This window comes from Prionailurus viverrinus, chromosome A3 (genome assembly GCF_022837055.1).
Source record: "Prionailurus viverrinus isolate Anna chromosome A3, UM_Priviv_1.0, whole genome shotgun sequence".
Taxonomy (NCBI): domain Eukaryota; kingdom Metazoa; phylum Chordata; class Mammalia; order Carnivora; family Felidae; genus Prionailurus; species Prionailurus viverrinus.
In genome coordinates, this window is record NC_062563.1 from 52612486 (window position 1) to 52620283 (window position 7798).

The following is a 7798-nucleotide window of genomic DNA, read 5'->3' on the forward strand; positions in this document are numbered from 1 at the left end:
ACCCTCAGTTCTCAGTATTTAAGAGTCTCTTATGGTTTGCCTCCCTCCCTCTCTGTAACTTTTTCCCCCCTCTTCTGCCATGGTCTTCTGTTAAGTTTCTCAGGATCTACATAACAGTGAAGACATATGGTATCTGTCTTTCTCTGCCTGACTTATTTCACTTAGCATAATACTCTCCAATTCCATCCACGTTGCTACAAAAGGCCATATTTCATTCTTTCTCATTGCCACGCAGTATTCCATTGTGTATATAAACCACAATTTCTTTATCCATTCATCAGTTGATGGACATTTAGGCTCTTTCCATAATTTGGCTCTTGTTGAAAGTGCTGCTATAAACATTGGGGTACAAGTGCCCCTATGTATCAGCACTCCTGTATCCCTTGGGTAAATTCCTAGCAGTGCTACTGCTGGGTCATAGAGTAGATCTATTTTTAATTTTTTGAGGAACCTCCACACTGTTTTCCAGAGTGGCTGCACCAGTTTGCATTCCTACCAACAGTGCAAGAGGGTTCCCGTTTTCTCCACATTCTCTCCAACATCTATAGACTCCTGATTTGTTCTTTTTAGCTACTCTGGCATGAGGTGGTATCTCAATCTAGTTTTGATTTGTATATCCCTGATGAGGAGTGACATTGAGCATCTTTTCATGTGCCTGTTGATCATCTGGAAGTCTTCTTCAGAGAAGTGTCTATTCATGTTTTCTGCCCATTTCTTCACGGCATTATTTGTTTTTCAGGTGTGGAGTTTGGTGAATTCTTTATAGATTTTGGATACTAGCCCTTTGTCTGATATGTCATTTGCAAACATCTTTTCCCATTCTGTCGGTTGCCGTTTAGTTTTGTTGACTGTTTCCTTTGCAGTGCAGAAACTTTTTATCTTCATAAGGTCCCAGTAGTTCATTTTTGCTTTTAATTCCCTTGCCTTTGGAGATATGTCAAGTAAGAAATTGCTGCGGCTGAGGTCAGAGAGGTTTTTTCCTGCTTTCTCCTCTAGGGTTTTGATGGTTTCCTGTCTCACATTTGGGTTCTTCATTTTTTATTTTATTTTTGCGAATGGTGTAAGAAAGTGGTCTAGTTTCATCCTTCCGCATGTTGCTGTCCAGTTCTCCCAGCACCAGTCGTTAAAGAGGCTGTCTTTTTTCCATTGGATATTCTTTCCTGCTTTGTCAAAGATTAGTTAGCCATACATTTGTGGGTCCAATTCTGGGTTCTGTATTCTATTTCATTGGTCTATGTGTCTGTTTTTATGCCAATACCGTAGTGTCTTGATGATTACAGTCTTGTAGCAGAGGCTAAAGTCTGGGATTGTGATGCCTCCCACTTTGGTCTTCTTCTTTAATATTACTTAGGTTATTCAGGGTCTTTTGTACTTCCACACAAATTTTAGGATTGTTTGTTCTAGCTTTGAGAAGAATGTGGGTGCAATTTTGATTGGGATTGCATTGAATGTGTAGATAGCTTTAGGTAGTATTGACATTTTGACAATATTTATTCTTCCAATCCATGAGCATGGAATGTTTTTCCATTTCTTTGTGTCTTCTTCAATTTCCTTCATAAGCTTTCTATAGTTTTCAGCATACAGATCTTTTATATCTTTGGTTAGGTTTATTCCTAAGTATTTTATGGTTCTTGATGCAGTTGTGAATGGGATCAGTTTCTTTATTTCTCTTTCTGTTGATTCATTATTGGTCTATAAAAATGCAACCAATTTCTGTACATTAATTTTGTATCCTGCAACTTTGCTGAATCCATGTATCAGTTCTAGCAGACTTTTGGTGGTGTCTGTCGGGTTTCCCATGTAGAGTATCATGTCATCTGCAAAACGTGAAAGTTTGACTTCATCTTTGACAATTTTGATGCCTTTGATTTCATTTTGTTGTCTGATTGCTGATGCTAGAACTTCCAACAGAATGTTAAACAGCAGCGGTGAGAGTGGACATCCCTGTCATGTTCCTGATCTCAGGGGGAAAGCTTTCAGTTCTTCCCCATTGAGGATGATATTGGCTGTGGGCTTTTCAAAAATGGCTTTTATGATGTTTAACTATGTTCCTCCTATCCCAACTTTCTCGAGGGCTTTTATTAACAAAGGATGCTGTATTTTGTCAAATGCTTTTTCTGCATCGATTGACAGGCTCATATGGTTCTTATATTTTCTTTTATTAATTTGATGTATCACATTGATTGATTTGCAAATATTGAACCAGCCCTCCAGCCCAGGAATGAATCCCACTTGATCATGGTGAATAATTCTTTTTATATGCTGTTGAATTCAATTTGCTAGTATCTCATTGAGAATTTTTGCATCCATATTCATCAGGGATATTGGCCTGTAGTTCTCTTTTTTTGCTTGGTCTCTGTCTGGTTTGGGAATCAAAGTAATGCTGGCTTCATAGAATAAGTCTGGAAGTTTTCCTTCCCTTTCTATTTTTTGGAACAGCTTGAGAAGTATAGGTATTATCTCTGCTTTAAATGTCTGGTAGAATTCCCCAGAGAAGCCATTTGGTCCTGGACTCTCATTTGTTAGGAGATTTTTGATAACTGATTAGATTTCTTCACTAGTTATGGGTCTGTTTAAATTTTCTATTTCTTCCTGTTTGAGTTTTGGAAGTGTGTGGGTGTTTAGGAATTTGCCCATTTCTTCTAGGTTGTCCAGTTTGTTGGCATATAATTTTTCAGAGTATTCCCTGATAATTGCTTGTATTTCTGAGGGAGTGGTTGTAATAATTCCATTTCCTTTGTGATTTTATCTATTTGGGTCCTCTCCTTTTTCCTTTTAGAAGCCTGGATAGGGGTTTCTCAATTTTGTTTATTTTTTCAAAAAACCAACTCTTGGTTTCATTGATCTGCTCTACTGTTTTTTTTTTATTCTATATTATTTATTTCTTCTCTGATCTTTATTATTTCTCTTCTTCTGCTGGGTTTGGGGTGTCTTTCATGTTCTCCTTCTAGTTCTTTTAAGTGTGCTGTTAGATTTTGTATTTGGGATGTTTCTTGTTTCTTGAGATAGGCCTGGATTGCAATGTATTATCCTCTCAGGACTGCCTTCGCTGCATCTGAAAACATGTGGATTGTTGTATTTTCATTTTCGTTTGTTTCCATATATTTTTAAATTTTTTCTCTAATTGCCTGGTTGTCCCATTCATTCCTTAGTAGGGTGTTCTTTTTTTTTTTTTTAATTTTTTTTTCAACGTTTATTTACTTTTTTGGGGGACAGAGAGAGACAGAGCATGAACGGGGGAGGGGCAGAGAGAGAGGGAGACACAGAATCGGAAACAGGCTCCAGGCTCCGAGCCATCAGCCCAGAGCCTGACGCGGGGCTCGAACTCACGGACCGCGAGGTCATGACCTGGCTGAAGTCGGACGTTTAACCGACTGTGCCACCCAGGCGCCCTGCTTAGTAGGGTATTCTTTAACTTCCATGCTTTTGGAGGTTTTATGGACTTTTTCCTGTGGTTGATTTCAAGTTTCATAGCATTGTGGTCTGAAAGTGTGCATGGTATGACCTCAATTCTTTTATACTTATTAAGGGTGTTTTGTGACACAGTATGTGATCTATATTGGAGAATTTTCCATGTGTACTCGAGAAGAAAGTATATTCTGTTGCTTTGAGATGCAGAGTTCTAAATATATGTGTCATGTCCATCTGGTCCAATGTATCATTCAGGGCCCTTGTTTCTTTATTGATTCTCTGTCTAGATGATCTATCCATTGTTGTAAGTGGAGTATTAAAGTCCCCTGCAATTACCACCCTCTTATCAATAAGGTTGCTTATGTTTGTGATTGTTTTATATATTTGGGTTCTCCTGAATTTGGTGCATAGACATTTATAATTTTTAGCTCTTCTTCATGGATAGACCCTGTAATTATGATATAATGCCCTTCTTCATCTCTTGTTACAGCCTTTAATTTAAAGTCTAGTTTGTCTGATATAAGTATGGCTACTCCAGCTTTGTTTTGACTTCCAGTAACATGATAGATAGCTCTCCATCCCCTCACTTTCAATCTGAAGGTGTCCTCAGGTCTAAAATGAGTCTCTTGTAGACAGCAAATAGATGGGTCTTGTTTCTTTATCCATTCTCATACCCTATGTCTTTTGATTGGAGCACTTAGTTCATTTACATTCAGTGTTATTATTGAAAGATATGGGCTAGAGTCATTGTGATATCTGTAGGTTTCATGCTTGTAGTGATATCTCTGGTACTCTGTGGTCCTTGCAACATTTCATTCACAGTGTCCCCCTTAGGATCTCTTGTAGGTCTGGTAGGGTGGTGATGAATTCCTGCAGTTTTTGTTTGTTTGGGAAAACCTTTATCTCTCCTTCTATTGTGAATGACAGACTTGCTGGATAAAGGATTCTTGGCTGCATATTTTTTCTGTTCATCACATTGAAGATTTCCTGCCATTCCTTTCTGGCCTGCCAAGTTTCAGTAGATATGTCTGCTACTACCTGGATATCTACCTTTGTATGTTAAGGCCCATTTATCCCTAGATTCTTTCAGAATTTTGTCTTTATCCTTGTATTTTGCCAGTTTCACTATGATATGTCATGCAGAAGATTGATTCAAGTTACATCTGAAGGGAGTTCTCTGTGCCTCTTGGATTTCAATGCCTGTTTCCTTCCCCAGATCAGGGAAGTTCTCAGCTATGATTTGGTCAAGTACACCTTCAGCCCCTTTTTCTCTCTCTTCTTCTGGAATTCCTATGATACAGATATTGTTCTGTTTGATTGCATCGCTTAGTTCTCTAATTCTCCCCTCATACTCCTGAATCTTTTTCTCAACTTCCTCTTTTTCCATAATTTTATCTTCTAATTCACCTCATCTCCCCTCTGCCTCTTCAATCCTCAGCAGCTGTTTAAAATGGCTTTCCCCTTTGAATGTTTTTAAGGTCAGATGTCTTTTGTTCAATCATTATAGAAGAAAATAGTAAAATTCCAGATGACCTAGAATATATGAGAAAAATGTGAAAACATTTCCACACGAGTGGAGAAATGGAGTGGCTTATGAATTTGGTGGAACTAATGAATTGTCTGTCATTGGATTCTTCTTCACTACACCAAAGAAGGTGTGATTGTCACTTTAGTCTAGAATTTCACCTGATTACTTCCCAGTGAATTCCAGCACCTTTTCAAATTTACACTTTGGATCCTAAGAAGAAAGTTAAAAGAGAATTGGGAATTAATAAAAATAAAAACAGGTTTTGAAGTATATCAAATTAGCATAGGTTTGGAAGTATATCAAATTAGCATACTATAAATAGAAAAAAAGGAACTAGAGTGATGATAGGTTCAAAACACTGACCTTCATGAGATAAATTGGTATTAAATATTCTCACTCTTCTTAGGCTATATTGCTGCTGGTATTATTTGTGTCTTGATGTAGAATTTTTTTAAAGTTGTAATTTTAAATATATTTTTTCCTCTTATATAAACACAAACTGGTAAGTATTAACAAAATGTCAAGCAATTATTGCAAAACTAGCCTTGGAATTTTGAGGATCAAGGAAATGTGCTAACTAGAGGTGTACCTAAATGTATACTAATCAGTCTTTGTGTTCACAGACCAGGGAGGATTCCATGAATTTCCATGAGAGCTTCCTTGATTCATGAATTTATGATATTCCATGTACATGTTGATGAATATACAATATTTCCTAATTGCCACTATTTTCTCCTGTCTCTTCATGGGTGAGTACCTGGTGGTGGTGAGTCAGTCAGTGCAAAATAGAACATGGCACATAGTCAAGCAGTCAATAACTGTTTGTTGAAAGAGTGAACATGTCATTATTTCCAAAGCATGCCTTGGAGATATGGTAAATTGTACTATGCCACACTGTCCCTCACCTCCATCATATCCTCATAGAAGAGGTAGAGAATGCAGTGTTGCTTGTTGACTTTCTATCAACCTTTCATGTCATGCCAAGAACTCCAACACAACTCAAGACATAGAAGAAAAATGGGGCAGTGTGTCTTGACTGTCTACGTGATCCCAGTAATTCACTGAAAGGATTTATGAAGATAGGAGATAATCCACAGCAATAATTCCCTTATTTTAGAGAAGGTAAAACCCATGTTACAGTGTCCAGATATTATTTCTAACATTTTCTACAGCACTTGCCAGCATAAATAAGATTATTGATAAAAGAAGAAAACTTAGCTAAATTCTCTCACCTTTCTTAGTTGGAAAACTTTCATAAAACTCATCCCATGTTTCTGGAGCAGGAAGTTTTTTATTCTTCCTCTGAAATAGGACACCAAATTGTCCTTGAGACTTTTTCTACAGAGATTTCTGAAAGTAGATGGTAAAGTAGAGGGTTGGGGGTGAAGAAGAAAAAATGAGAGAGAAATTTTAGTGATGTCAGAGCCGTAGTTTTTAGTACAATAAACTGTGGGAGAAAAGTTTTAATGACTTTATATTTTTATTCATCACTGAGAATTGTTACTACATGAAAACAAAAGTTTTATATAGTTAGTGGTTATTTTGTGAGCAATGATGTAGACTGGAAAGTGATGCACTGAAATTCTGGTTTTGGCAGAGCACCAGCACATGAAAGAAGGACATACATGAAGAAATGAATGCACGTCGATGCCTCTCTACTCTTGGCTTTTTTCGTGAGCTCAGTCAACTTTCAATAGTAAGTCTCCTGATTTTGATTTAGGTATTAAGTATTTAGGTATTTAGGTATTAAGTATGTAGTCATATCGTGGCAATCTGTGTGAATAGACATATTTTGGGGGGCGCCTGGTTGGCTCAGTTGGTTAAGCGGCCGACTTCAGCTCAGGTCATGATCTTGCAGTCCGTGAGTTTGAGCCCCGCGTTGGGCTCTGTGCTGACAGCTCAGAGCCTGGAGCCTGTTTCAGATTCTGTGTCTCCCTCTCTCTGACCCTCCCCTGTTCATGCTCTGTCTCTCCCTGTCTCAAAAATAAATGGAACGTTAAAAAAATTAAAAAAAAAGACATGAATAGATATTTTTCCAAAGAAGACATCCAGATGGTCCACAGACACATGAAAAGATGCTCAACATCACTGATCATCAGGGAAATTGCCAGAATGGCTAAAATTAACTGCTCAAGAAACAATAGGTGTTGGCGAGGATGTGGAGAAGGGGAAGTCTCTTGCACTGTTTGTGGGAATGCAACCTGGTGGAGCCACTATGGAAAACAGCATGGAGGTTCCTCCAAAACTTAAAAATAGACTTACCTTAAAATCCAGCAATTGCACTACTAGGTATTTACCCAAAGAATACAAAAAGACTAATTCAAAGGTATATGTGCACCCTGATGTTTGTAGCAGCATTATCTATATAGCCAAATTAAAGATGTGGCATGTATATATACAATGGAAAATTAGTCAGCCAAAAAAAGAATGAAATCTTGCCATTTGCAATGTCATGAATGGAACTATAGAGTATTATGTGAAGTGAAATAAGTCGATTAGAGAAAGGCAAATACCATATGATTTCATTCATATGTAGCAGTTAAGAAACAAAACAAATGAACATGGGGGGAGAAAACAAAGAGGGAAAAAAAGAAACAGACTTTAACTATGGAGAACAAACTGATGGTCACCAGAGGGGAGGTGGGTGGGAGGATGGGTGCAATAGGTGATGGAAATCAAGGAGTGCACTTGTTTTGATGATCACTGGGTGATCTATATAAGTATTGAATCACTAAATTGTACACCTGAACTATTATTACACTATATATTAACTAACTGGAATTTAAATAAAAGTTTTAAAAAAGAAAAAAAATAAGGAAAAAAATTTTCATTTATTGAAATGATCATGTGGTTTTTGTC